The following is a 14649-nucleotide window of genomic DNA, read 5'->3' as shown; positions in this document are numbered from 1 at the left end:
TTATTATAGGCTTGCAAAAAAAAAAAAATACAAAAACACAATAAAAAAAAACAATAATAAAAAAAAAACAATAAAAAAAAAAAAAGCCATAAAATATTGTTTTTCGTCTAGATCTCTGATTTTGATCAGCCACACCCACTCCTTGTTTTGATCAGTTTGTTCATGACGAAGTAGGCACCAACCCCCCCCCCCTCCATAAATGACTTTGAAATGACCAGTTCTAAAATGTCCCGTCTATAATAGAGTGTTGACACTGGGCTGGCAGCAAGTTAAATTTGGAGGCGCTAATTTGAGAGAGAGGCGGGCACGTGCCTAGATGAAAGACAGCATTGGTTGGCTCTGAATAGTAATGAGCGACCGTTCTATAATTGTCACATTATTAACAGACATGGCTGCATTTATGCAAGCAGATAAAAACTATGTAAGACATGAACCTGCATACCTTTAAAAAAAATTTCCCCCCCATTATAAAGCAAGAGCCACAACTGTAGCCCACAGTTAAGAAAAAATAAGTCGGTGTTAACTTACTTTTTGCTTTGTTTTAATTTCTGCTTGCGTCATAACCTACAAGATCAATTAAAGGGTTTTTACGTTCTCTTCGAATATCAAAGATCCTCCATTTCCGGTTCCTGTGTTCAAGATGTCCGCCATTGATAAGTCAAGTCACATTAAAATGTTTATAAAGATTAGCTCTTGCATATAGGATTATTTCAAACATTTTAATAATTTTTTTTTTGGCCTCGATTTCTCGTGTTTAAAATGTGTGCCCAACTCCAGTAAATTTAAATTTAAAGTTAAAAAACAAGTAAGTTTTTTTTTTTTTTATTAAAGACTATTCGTCTCTTACGAAGCTGATGAATTTTAACATAAATGGACCATTTTCTGTCCCTCTCTAATGGACCTCATTCACCAATCGTAAACAAACAACATTTAACCACGTGATAATATTATTAAAACATAGAAAAAAAACTATCACGTGACAGTATTTATGGATTAGGTAATTTGTAAAGAAGAGATAGAGAACCACGTGGCTAAATGTTGTTTGCTTAAGAAAAAAAAGAAGATCATCGCAAAGCGAATGTATACATCTAATCAGAGTAAATAAAATAAAAGAAAACAGACTTTTTTTTTAAAAAAAAAAAGCTAACATGAAGAGAAATTGTAACAGTTAGTTTGCATCAGTCATGTCATTAAATTTGTAACAGATCTAGACTAGCAACAATAAATCTGTGCGATTAGAAATATTTTTACCAATTTATTTAGCGCAATTTCTCAATAGGCTATTATCCTATCACTTGTCTGGACCAGTTGAGGAAGGAAAAGGGGGGGGGGGGGAGAAAAAAGGGGGTATCTCCGTAAATATTACTGTGATCACTTTTTAAAAGCAACACATTAGCTACTGTGCCAGAGATTCGCTTAGGAAAATATAAGGTTTTATAATTATCTTTTGTTAGCTTCAAACTTCAAAGCGGAGACCTACTAAGTATTAGGTAGAGTAATTCAACTTATACCACCACTTCAGTCAAGTACAATTTCTTTCCTTTGATTAATACCAAACATGATAATTAATTATCAAAATTAATTAACTAATAAGTTAATTTTTTAAAAAAATTGATTCTTGTGTTAACAGGTAAAAGAAATAATTGTGCAAAAATTTCAGCTTGATCCGAGATTTTGTGTGGGAGAAATAACGTGTACACACTTTTACCAGACAGACAGATAAGGAGTTAATTTAAGCTTTGCAATAATTGGCCTACAGATTCGACTTACAAGACAATGCGCAAAATGTTCCTGGGCGTCTATTTATCTTTTTAACTCTTGTATGAATAGGGCTGACCGTTGACGTCTGTACAAGATAAAGATTGTCTAGACCAATTGTAATTTTAGAAGATAATATTTCCGAAACTAATAAAGTTCAAACTAGAGTTTTTTTCCATCGCGGCCAATCAGCTGGTAATTTTTTTTCCAAAAAATATACATTAACTGTCGAATTTCTCGGAAAATCGCGACCAGTATAAACTCAGTCGTCCCTCCCCAGAAAGTGGCTTTGTCTGTCTAGGATTTGCTAAATATGTAGGTCAACGCTGGGTCTGCATGCCACATGAAAAATTGAATTCAACTTAAATGTTTTCTATTCTCCTTGAATATTCACAAAGTGAATTATTAACTATATAAATATATTTGGGCAGGAGGGGCTCGTTAGCCATGGCTGGCTACCCACCTAGGAGAAGGAAAACTCTAAATTCAAACCTTGCAGCTATACCCAATCATGGCAAAGGTTTCGAGAGTCAACCCTGGGTAAAAATCAGGAGCTGGCCACCCTAAGGCAGTTTGCAGCACCCAGTGCTACACCCTGGCATAAGCTTCGACGCCGCTGACCCCAAACTGCATTTGCACTGCCGTTCCTATGGATACATCAGCTGCGTGGAGAGGGGGGAACTGATATGTGGGCGACATCGTTCCGACCACACCTAATGCCCAGGCATTCATCTCATTTCCATGAGATGATCCATAGTCGCTTCTCGACTGTAGGAGGCCATAATAATAATAATAAAATAAGTATAATTATATAACGAGTTGTGTCCCTTTGTCTATGTTTGTTTAGTCCCTAGTCTCATCAGATCTAGTTAACCAAGAAGGCGTCATATTAAACATGTTTTAAAATGTTTGTAAAATGTTTGACATGTTTCGGATTTTTCTTCAGAGTTGAAAATTTACTTCCTAGTCCAAATCTCCCACGGGACGACGGGGGGCAGAGGGCAGGGTATGAACCCCGAACTATCGACAAGTCTGAACGACAGTCCAGCGCGCATAGCGCACGGCCAGGCAGCCCACTTCATCATGCTTGAAGGTTTCTTATCAATTACAGACGTTCCATCAAAACAGTAGATTACAACGTCCTACGTCTTGCATGTTAATTAGATACTTAAACTCTGCTAGCTCATTTGTTTCCTTGTCTGATTAAGGCAACCCGTTTCACTCTCTAATGGCACCAGGGAATAAGGAAAACTTTTACTAATTTTCCTAATTTGTAAGATATAAAACCCCTAGTTTTTGTTTTTGATTATATTAACTTTAATCAACATTTGTTTCCTTCTAAAATTGCCCTAAATACCTTTTAAAAATCTCAATAACCAGGAGTCTTTGGCATTCCATTGCCCTGTGGGTGATTGAATCAAGTCAGTCTGTTGTTAGTCGTCCACCTCCCACACGGTGTTTGTCTTTTTTTTTTGTGTTCCTCGCTGTCGACATCCCGCCAATAGCCCAGGAAACCGAGATAATTAGAATGCGCCTAAACATTGCACAAATCAAACACTGTGTCCGGGGGGGATGTTGGTTGGTAATTTCGTCACGAAAGTGTGCTATTTTTATCGTCATCACAGTCTCAGAAATAGCACCCGTGTGCGCATGTCTCCCGCCCGAGCTTTGCGCGTGTTTTGTTTAGGAAAAAAATATATTCGCTCTCCCTCTAATATTTTTATGACAAAAAATTCTTCAGTTTGTATTAAAAAGAGGGGTGGGGTCCAGTGATTGGATCCCCCACGCTGACCTGCTAGCTACTGTCATAAAATGCAGACTAAATCTCTATGGCTCACATATACCTTCCTTCAAGGAACATTACCAGGAAAGAGAAGAACAGGCAGGTGGAGAAAGTGATGGGAAGACAACATAAAAGAACGGAGAGGCCTACCTCTGAAAGAGATTCTAAGGATCCCCTTTCAGACCTTGTGGTCTACGGGGCCGATGATGTAAAGGTCATCGGTATCTGTTAACGAGGGTGTCATGTGGCCAGCACAACGACCACAACCTGGGGCACTGGGTTCAATTCTCAATGAAGAGTGAGATTTTGAAATTCGTGATTTTTACAGCGCCCCCTAGTCCAACCACCTCTAAAATGGTAGAGATTAACCTCCACTGGAAAATTACGAAAGAGAGACAGAGAGGTAGAGAGAGTAAGAGAAAGAGGTAGAGAGACAGTGAGGTAGAGAGAGTTAGAAAGAGTAAGAGAGAGAGGTAGAGAGAGTAAGAGATAGGTAGAGGTAGAGAGAGAGGTAGAGAGAGTAAGAGAGAGAGGTAAAGAGAGTAAGAGATAGGTAGAGGTAGAGAAAGTTAGATAGAGTAAGAAAGAGAGTCAGAAAGGTAGAGAGAGAGCATGAGAGAAAAAGTACACGGGAAAGAGAGAACGAATAAGAGAAAATACGAGAGAAAGAGAAAAAAAGAGAGACAGAAGGGAAAGAGAAGATCTTTGAAATAGAGAAAGAAACTGAGAGAACGATGGAGAAGAAGGAGTATGAGAGAAAGAGAGAGAGAAAGAGAGAGAAAGAGAGAGAGAGAGACAGCGACAGAAACTTGAGAGTGAAAGAAAGAGACAACTGAAAGGAGAAAGAACATGGGGGGTGTTATGGAGGGTGTGTTAGTTTCCAAGGGGGTCGAGAGAAAATGGGCGAAAGAGAAGGAGGTTGATAAAAACTAGAGAGTTAGGAAGACAGTGAACAAGAAGGACAAGCTGGATCTGAGCTAGAAAGAGACAGACATAGATGAAGTGAAAAAGAGAGTGAGAGAGAGAGAGAGCATTATGAGATTTAAAGAAATGAGAAAGGATGAGAGTATATCTGGCAAGTTAGACAAATTAAACAAAAATAACAAACTAAAATTAATTAATTAAACCTTAAGACCAACAGATGTAAGTAAAGGTTTCCCTTCCAGACCTTCCGATCTACAGGGCAGATGATATTTAGGTCATCTGTTTCAGATGTAGGAAAATGACTAATAAACTACTAGACATCTCTAGGGTCGTTTCAGGAGGATCCCTTCACACTGGGGAACATGATCAGGCGAAGCAAATACGAGGTACTACACCTCCCACCCCCAAATCTCAACAAAATTCTGTATTGAAATCTTTCTGGACCACAATGACCCAGCAACTTTAATAACTACAAGGGAAAAACAAGGATGATTAGTTTAGCAAAACGAAATGATTCTCTGTATAGCCTGCGACCTCACTGCTATGGGTCAAAAGCAGTGGTGCCCAAACTATTGCCCGTCGGTGACATCCTGTCCGCTACGCAGTGCTATCCGGCCCTCCCAACCCCTCCCACAGTGAATAATGAAACCACAGAAACGATTTTTTTCCCTTAAGATAATGCGACCCATTATCCGCTTGTTGGAAATGTGTATGTCCCTCAGGTCGAAAAGATTGAGAACCACTGGGTTAAAACACCAATAAAGGTTTTATTTCAGCTTAATCTACTCTCAATTGACAGGCCTATATATATATATATAAAAAAATGGTCACGATTGGATAAAAAACAAAAACAAAAAAAAAACACACGAAAAAAAACAACAAAGTTTTTTATTTAGTAAAATGGGCTACTTAACTGCTAGTCTGCTAGTCATTGTTAGTTTCATTGTATATTTATTTTTTATTTTTTTACAGACTTAGGAGCGTAATAGTTATTTTTAGAACCACTGGGTTAATAACAATAACACCATACCAATAAAGCTTGTATTTCAGCTTAATCTAGTCTCACCTGACGGACCTATATATATATATATATATATATAAAATGTTACTAAAATATTTTCATGACGGGATATAGTTTTTACATCGTAGGTTACGTTACAGGTACGAATGATAATGACGTAGCAATCTTCTCTTTTTGAACTAACGTCTGTATCATATAAGATTAGTTGTATGTTTAACATCGCCCATTTTATACAATACATTTACCTAGCTCATAAAGGAAATTTTGTTGACAAATAAATGGTTATTGTTTGTTGAATACACGATCATTGGTTTGTAGTTTCTTCCTGGACAGCTAGTCCAGTTAACCCATTGTAGACGTATTCATATCTAAATGACGAGTTTAAATAAGCTGTAACATCCCTTTTTTTAAATGAACATAGCATTTAATTAATATATACCCAGCTTTCAACTTCAATGTAGCTATTTATAAAAACACAAGTGAAATATTATCTTTAAACAAGAATACAAAGAGAGTTTGCGTGTTATCACACAAACTCAGAGGCGGCCCTCATCGAATTCACCAATGGACCAGAAAGATATCCAAGCCGCGGGAAATCTGTTATAAGTTATAAAATGGTTTAATTTCATAATTTATACAGCTAGCGCGGACTTCATAAATATTTGGTACTTTAAAAGTGCGGCGCCCACTGCAGTCGCATAGGTTGCAGTGGCCTAAGGCCGGCCCTGCAAAATAGCGCAGGTCGACTAGTATATCTTAATAAACAAAACAGAAGGGAAGAACAGCCGAAATTTAATAGATATTTTCTGGGTGGTTTGATGTTTTATTGTATTTTTATCATTTTTTTTTATTCAGTTAAATCTCAGACAATTAATGTTGTTTTTGTAGTTTTGTTTTCTTGCTCCCCTCCCTTCCCCTAATCCGTCGGTCTTCTAAAAGGTTATAGACAGAATGATATTTCAACGTTTTTGAAAAAAAAAAAAATAACAACTTAAAAAAAAATCTCGGTTAATAAAACAAAGCGGAAATAACTCGTTCGTCTATTTGGAACTACGCAGCAAAGGTGTGTCAAAAAGTGTTGATGGCGGCACTTGGCCGCCCCAGTGCTTTGGCTTTTCACTCGTGTGGGCCAGCGAGCTGCAACCTCTCCCGTCCCAGCCTCAAGTCACGTGGTCTGGACATTACAGGAAGTGATGAAAAAAACAAAACCAAAACAAGACGTCAGCGGTGACACAGTTGTCCGTGATTTTGAATTAGGGATGAACTGGTTCTGTCTGGTCATCCGAACTACGTGTTGGTGAGAGTCAAGACACTAATTAAAACCATGGCATTAAAACATAATGGGATGGCGCGGTGGCTGAGTGGTTAAGCGCTTGGCTTCCGAACACGAGGCCCTGGGTTCAAATCTCGGTGAAGACTGGGATTTTGAATTTCGGGAGTTTTAGGACACCACTAAGGTCACCCAACTCTGACTTTAAGTTGAGGAAAATAAAGACGGTTGGTCGTTGTGCTGGCAACATGACTTCCTGTTCGTTAACCGTTGGCCAGAGAAACAGATGAACTTTCACTTATCTTATCTTATATGATACAGACGTTACTTAAAAAAAAAGAAGATGATTACGTCCTTCGCGTCATGCATTTAGTCATGCATGTTGTCCAATGAACCAAATTCTGCCAAGTCACTGGTTTTCATGGCTAGCTCAGACAACCCATTCCATGCTCTAATATCGCTAAAATATATGACAAATATATGACAAAACAATCAAATATATAAATGATATTTTAAAAGTTTCTCTAAGAGAAAGAACTCCGCAGTTACAACTTTTCAACTAAAATAATTAATTACCAATAATTATTTTACTAATTGGTTATTTTTAGCGGCCCCCCCCCGAAAGTGGAATTGACGGTATCAGTTTTCTGTTGTCCGTTCCGTTCCGTTTAGATCTCGTAAACTAGAAAAGATATTGAAAATCCCACATCATGATATTTTAGACCTTTCAAAGTTCCGAGACAATGGCAACTGTTTTCTTTTCTGAAAGAGAAAAATCTAATTTTTAAAATCAACTATGCAAGCAGTTTTTTTCATAAAAATACACCCTTTTTACAATTATTCATTATTAAGATTAACAAACACGTGAGGCGACTTAGTAAGGGAGATAGCCATTTGCTATATTTTTAACACATTTATGCAACGGTCTTAGATTTTTAGTCAGTTAAGTAGGTTCTCTCATACTAACTACTACATTTAAAAAAAATTTTTTACTTTTTTTTTTAAAGAGAAAAACTCTATTGAATATGCATATAAGCGGAACATAATTTAAAACAACAATTAATATGTAGTTTTCCATATTATCGCGTGGTACACTAGCCATGGGACTCTTTGAATAAGAGATTGACCCTTTACAGCCCAGCTCTCACTGCCATAAAGAAGTGTGCTCATAACGCAAGCATTGTAGACTAGGATTTTGGTTGCCATTGTCATTTGGTATTTTCCCAGACGCTCTTTGAGAGTTTTGCCAGAAGCCTTTCCTATTCTTTTTGTCAGCTCAGTGTCTAAATCTAGGTTGCTGGCTATAGTTGTTCCCAAATATGTGAATTCCTGCACCACCGTAAGTGTGTGATTTCCAATATGTATCGCTGGTATTTCTGCGACATCTTGTGCCGGGATTTCAATCTTGGAGAGGCTTATTGTAAGGCTAAACTCTTGACAAGCAGCTGCCAGCGCATTCACAAACCTCTGCAATCCTTCTTGTGACTGAGATATGAGTGCGGCGTCATCTGCGAACAGCAGTTCCCTAATCAAGATACGCCGTCTTTTCTACATATTTAGCCGTATCTGTGAATACTGATGGATTAACTCTCTTGTTGGTATCAAACAAAAATAATTAATTACCGGTAGTTAATTGTCTGGTGGTAGCATGAGACAGTTTGGGATCTCGTCACACCTACGAGGCCAAGAAAAGCCCTTACCAATGGGTTTGCGTAGCCATGTGTAACACGTCACTTATCTTTAATCGTCGGAGTCAAAGACATATTCTACAAGAAATTATTTTAAATACATTTCGTTATCCAATATATCATTTCGTTACAGTTATGTAGATATTACATTACATTAATTGAACTAGATAACTAGATGAGAGGCGTCCTTAGGGGATGGTGAGTGGCGCAACCGTCCCAGGCTCCACGCCTCAAACGAGCCCCGGAATAAAGAGAAATGTGTGTCATGTCACTGTAAGCCAATCGAATCATGGCCCTTATATGACACTCGTCCAGGGCCCCGCGCACTGCAAAAGACTCCTCTGACGAGATCTTATTACTTTTTTCTCAAAGATCATCTCGAGTATTGAAACTAGATTTCGAGAACCTTCTCTAAACTAGTGGAAAGAAGAAACAAATAGAGAGAAATAGAGTGAGAAAGGAAGAGAAAGAAAGAGAGACAGAGAGAGAAAGACGGAGGGAGAAAGAGGAGAGAAAGAGAGAGAAGGAGAGAAAGAGAGAGAAATAGAGAGAGCAACAGAGAGAAAGTGAAAGACGGAGGGAGAAAGAGAGAGAGAAGGAGAGGGAGAGAGAAAGAAAAAGAAAGAGAGAGAGAAGGAGACAGGGAGAAAGAGAGAGAGAGAGAGAGGTGGCTAAGTGTTTAAAACAATAAAGGGAAGGGAAGGTAACTCTGACGAATTTAGGAATAGAAATAGCCGACGATTTGCTGTAAACATTAAATGTCGAATTCATCATCCCATTTTGGACCTGTGAAAGGGGTGGGGGCACATTTATGGCCTGGATTTTTTTGAAAGAGGAGAAAGGGGGGGGGGGGGCTGTGGTATGTAATTTGGTAGATTTTTTTTTGATACACTGTCAGAGGTGTCTCCTTCCGTCGCCCCTTCCCTTCTCTACCCGCTCTCCTTGATCTGAAGTTTCAAAACAAACACATAAATGACTCATTGCCAAGAGTTTAAACTGCGTAGTTTGGGATGATATCATGGCCTCATTGTGGGCCATTGGTCACTGAGGAAAGTGGCCAAGTCGGGAAGAGGAATGATATTTAAAAATTAAACATTTAGACCGAATTCCCCCTTTTTGAGAATTGAACTGAGCGTATAGTTATTACTTGACGATGGTCACTAGGGTCAGTTGAAACAATTGAGTTGTAAAGATATAATTCTTTTTTTAGCGGCCCCCGAAAGGGGAATATACGCTATTAGTTTTGTGTGGTCTGTAAAAAAAATAATATTTTACAATTGTATTGCTAAGTTAAGTAAGTTCTGTCATACTTAGTACTACATTTATAAAAAAAAAGCTAACTTTTTTTGAAGAGAAAAAATCAATTTGATATGGATATAAGTGGAACATAATTTAAAACAATTAATAAGTAGCTTTTCATATTATCGCGTGAACTGCAGTGCTGTCTAGAGCTAAACGTAACTAAAGGAATTTTTTTTTCACGAATTTTTTTTTTCTTGAGGCTTTGAATAAGAGATTGACCCTTAACAAAACAATGAGATCAATTAGATAATCATTATATGACGTCAAACTTCACCTTCACTTTTACCTATCCCTTGGTCTGTTTGACCGTTGATCTGTCGACCTTCTTTTTCTATTCTTCTCTGTCATTTGCCTTAATAGAATTTCATTCTGATATTCTCTCTGAAAATATTGAAACCTGCCTTTTACCTGCCTGGGTGGACTACTTTGGGGACCGACTTTGAGTTTGTGTTTCCGCACAAACTGTCTTTGTAACCTTATTTTTATTTTTGCGTTCGAACTTCTAAAGGTTGAAGTTTGTCGTCGGGAGGAAGCAGTAGATCTATGGTATGAACAGCACAACTATTTATCAACAGCAACTACTTAAAGACTACCAAAATGAATGTCACTCTGGGTACAGCTGTCAGGGATGCCTTGAATCACAACATTTGAAGTCGATAAATACTTGGACGCTAATGTAACGAACTTTAGGATCAAAATGGACAAAAGAAACAACGGGAACTACAGGAACAAGAAAAACAATTTAGGCAGCAGAAACATCGGGAACAACAGGAACAATGCATGCAACGGAAGCATCAGACACAAAGGGAGCTACAGGAACATAATAAAGAACGTAAGCAATGGGAAGAACGAGAACGATAAGAACAAAGGGGAACAACAGGAACAACGGGAACAACAAGAACAACGGGAACAGCTGTGACTGTAAAAATGTACAAGTTTTAAAATGTCTTTATTATTATTATTGTAGCTTTTATATATCGCTACTTTCATGCTTATAGCATACTCAGAGCGCTTTTGGTCCAATCTCATTTGTGGGCGGGGTATCTAGGAGTTGGTTTTCCGTGCTGCCTTTAGGCGCTCAGTAAACGCAACTCTGCCCGAGTCGGGTGTCGAACCTCGAACCCCCTTCTAGGTAGCCAAGCCAAGTTCAAGCCTCTCGAACACGCTTCATCTCTCATGCTTTTAACATGCTCAGTTTGTCAGGGTCTAAACTCCTCCATATAAGTCCGACATTGAGAGCCTTTGAGAGACCGTTTCCTTTATTCCTTTAAACATAGTTTCTTTTTAGCTTCCCTTGCATATGAATCTTATGTATCACTCCGTTAATCGTCAAATATCTAAAAGTTTAAGCAAAGATTAATTTGTTTCTGATCTGATACTCAAAAGACCAGAACAAAAAAATTTCTAAAAAGATAATCCACTGATAAAAGGAAAGTTATTGTGTCGGACAAGTAATGACAAAGCATAGCACTATATAGTTTGTAGTGTTCAACTCTAACCCTGTAATTGTTCTTATTTATACGGTAAACATTTGGGTAAAAGTTAAGGTACTTATTTGTTTGTCTGTTTTACATGTTTCGGATGTTCCTTCAGAGTTGAAGATAGTTACTTTCTAGTCCAAACCTCCCGCAGGACGATGGGGGATGGGAGCGGGCAGGGTTTGAACCCTGGAACATCGATAAATCTGAACGACAGTCCAGCGCACAAACCGCACGACCAGGCAGCCATCCAAATGTAATGACATTTTCACTTGTCAGTAGTCTGCATGAATAGACAGTGATGACACTTTGACTTGTCAGTAGTCTGCATGAATAGACAGTGATGACACTTTGACTTGTCAGTAGTCTGCATGAATAGACAGTGATGACACTTTGACTTGTCAGTAGTCTGCATGAATAGACAGTGATGACACTTTGACTTGTCAGTAGTCTGCATGAATAGACAGTGATGACACTTTGACTTGTCAGTAGTCTCAATGAATTGACAGCGATGACGAATCACTTCAAAAACATTGATGCATACACATTTTTCACATGTTCTCAGACATTTAAGGATGACTCGACTTTGGTTTGTCTCACTATCAACTATCATGTTCTTGAACCCGGGCCAGCGGGCAATCTTACACGCAAATTGTTCCCTCTACCCAATTTCCCCCCTGTTCTTTCAACACTCTTAGATCCGCCTCGCGTGCGCCCCCCCCCCGCCCCCCAACTTGTGAGTTAAACAGCTATACAGTCCATCAACTTAGATAAATATGTCACCGACCTAATGGTGGTAAAAAGGGAACGAACTAGCCGCACGCATGCGCGACGTTACAACTGTTTACAGAGAGTGTTATTGTAGATGTTACTCACCGCCTGCTCGTCATCTTTGATTCATCAGACATCGACAATTAACACACAGACAGACACACACACAGACAAACGCACACACACACACGCGCGTGCACTTATTAAAAACATCGGGAGATAAACATGATGACACAAGACGGGGGAGACAACAAGGTCACAGGAAAAGGCCCGGCCGACCCCTCCCTCTGCTCTGTTGTCGGAAACATCAAATGTTCCTAAATTATGATTCACAAAATAATTCAACAACCAAACCTTATCCATATCATTATAGCGTGGAAAAAAGAGAGAGAGGGGGGGGGGGGGAAGAGGAACATTTACTTCATTAGCTCCCCTGCATTACAAATGAAAAAACATTTACTCAGTTTCCTCCCTTTTGTTATTTTTTTTTTTTAAATTGTAATAAAGTGGAACGTAAAAAAACAACAACAAAACAATATTTAAAGATTTCATCCAAACAATAGTGATTTTAAGCCATTGTATGTTTCTGGGCCTTGGTGGCTGAGGGGTAAAGCGCTTGGCTTCCGAACCAAGCGGTCTTCGTTTGAATCTCAGTGAAGACTGGAATTTTTAATTAGGCCTACTGGATTTCTAGGCGGCACTTGAGTCCACCCAGCTCTAGTGAGTACCTTGTTGATGTCCAAGAGCTGAGCCGAAGGCTCTTCGAGCTCTAAGTTTGAAAAAAAACCTGTTTGGACGCCAAACAGTAAAAAAAAAAAACCTGTGAGAACACAGTTCTGTTTGAGAGAGACCCGAGTCAATGCCTATGTAAAACATTGCTGTTTCCAATGCCTTTGGCCCCGAAGCATGCTTGGCTGCACATGGCCGAAGGCCGAGGGCACCGGGAGCTTCCGCCATTTTCCTTCGCTGTACCAAGCTAGCTGTGCGGGAACCGCCATTGATGTAACGGTCCCTTTGAGGAACAGCGCATGGATGTGGGACGTGTTCGTGGGGACTTTTTTTTACAACCCCGCCCGTGCAATGGGTGGACTCTCGTCTACCCGTGGGCATCCCCACGGGAGTCTTGTGTTGCTACCCATTTAGCCTAGCCACTTCTTCTAATGGCCACGCGGGCGCCACGATGAGGCAGGGCAACGTGCCCGCGCTAGTGAGTACCTGACTTTTGTTATGAAATAATTAAGGCGGTTGGTGGTTGTGCTGATCCAACGATATCTTCGTTGACCGTGGGTCATAGAAATAGATGGCATTTACATCATCGGCCCTATAGATCGCAAGGTCTGAATGGGGAACTTTAGATTACTAGTGTGTTTCTGGTTAACTTGTTGCCGGACAATTATCCACCACATAGATCTCATTAGTCATTTATTAATGATATATATATATATATATATATATATATTTTGTTCAGTAATATTTCCCCACCCCTTTTTTATGGAATGTGTGTGTGTATGTTTCTATGGTGACGGTGAGAAGTTAACGATTGGTTGGCGGCTATGCAGTGTGAATGATGCAAGATAAGCGACGATATCGTAAGCTATCTTGGGTACGCCAGATGACTTCAGATTGCAAGAGTGATAAGACGTGTTTTTGTAGTGAGTTCGATTTTGTTCAAAATATCTTTATATATAATTCTCTTCTTCCCTAATCAGGTCAGACGAGAAGTAAATGGGAAGATCACTCTCTTATTTCTGCGAATAGTCACCCCACGAAAAAAAACAAGAGGGAGGGGGGGGGGGGAGAACACGTTTTCACAGCTCGCTACGGATGGCTGCGCGCTGGACTGTCAAACCCTGCCCGCTCCAATCCCATGAGGGAGGTTTGGACTAAGAAGTAAACTATCGTCAACTCCGAAGGAACATCCGAAACATTTAAAACATTTTACAAACACTAAATAGCAGGGCCGGACTTAAGCATTGTGGGGCCCTATTGGAAACGGATTTCGCGGGGCCAAGTTTGGGTAGGGAAGCGGACAATAAGTCAAATTTAAGAGTTTGTATTAGAAAATAATTTCGTCTATGCATTTTATTCATTCTTTACCACGTACAGAATTACTTTACGAGCCTTGCGTGTAGCGAAGTCATACAGTATATCATAATAATTCTGTTTCCCACAAAGATTCCGCTCAATAGCAATAATTACCAAATGTTTCAATCTATCTTTGAGAATTGTTGACCTCAAGTAATTCTTCATTAGTTTGAGGCGCGAGAATATTCTTTCACCTGATTACACAATTACGGCTAATGCATCATGCCGTTTTTATTAATAGCGCGGAGGATTGACGTTTTCCATATTGAATGACACCCCAAAATGACAATTTTTTTCTATGTATTTCCGTATATTTTAAGGACTTTTTCGTATATTTTGCAATTTCTGGAGATTTCTAGGTGCTCCTGGTAAATCGACAGGAGTGCGCGGGAAATCTGTTTTAAGTTATAAAATGGTTTAATTTAATAATTTATACACCTAGAATTAGCGCGGGTTCCATGAAAGTGCGGATCCTTCGGTCACATAGGTTGCAGTGGCCTAAGACCGGCCCTGCAAAATAGCGGCGTATGCTATGCCGCCGGTCGACTAGTCATTTTATATTATTACTA

Source organism: Biomphalaria glabrata, chromosome 15, assembly GCF_947242115.1.
Source record: "Biomphalaria glabrata chromosome 15, xgBioGlab47.1, whole genome shotgun sequence".
NCBI lineage: Eukaryota > Metazoa > Mollusca > Gastropoda > Planorbidae > Biomphalaria > Biomphalaria glabrata.
This window is presented reverse-complemented; position numbering follows the sequence as displayed.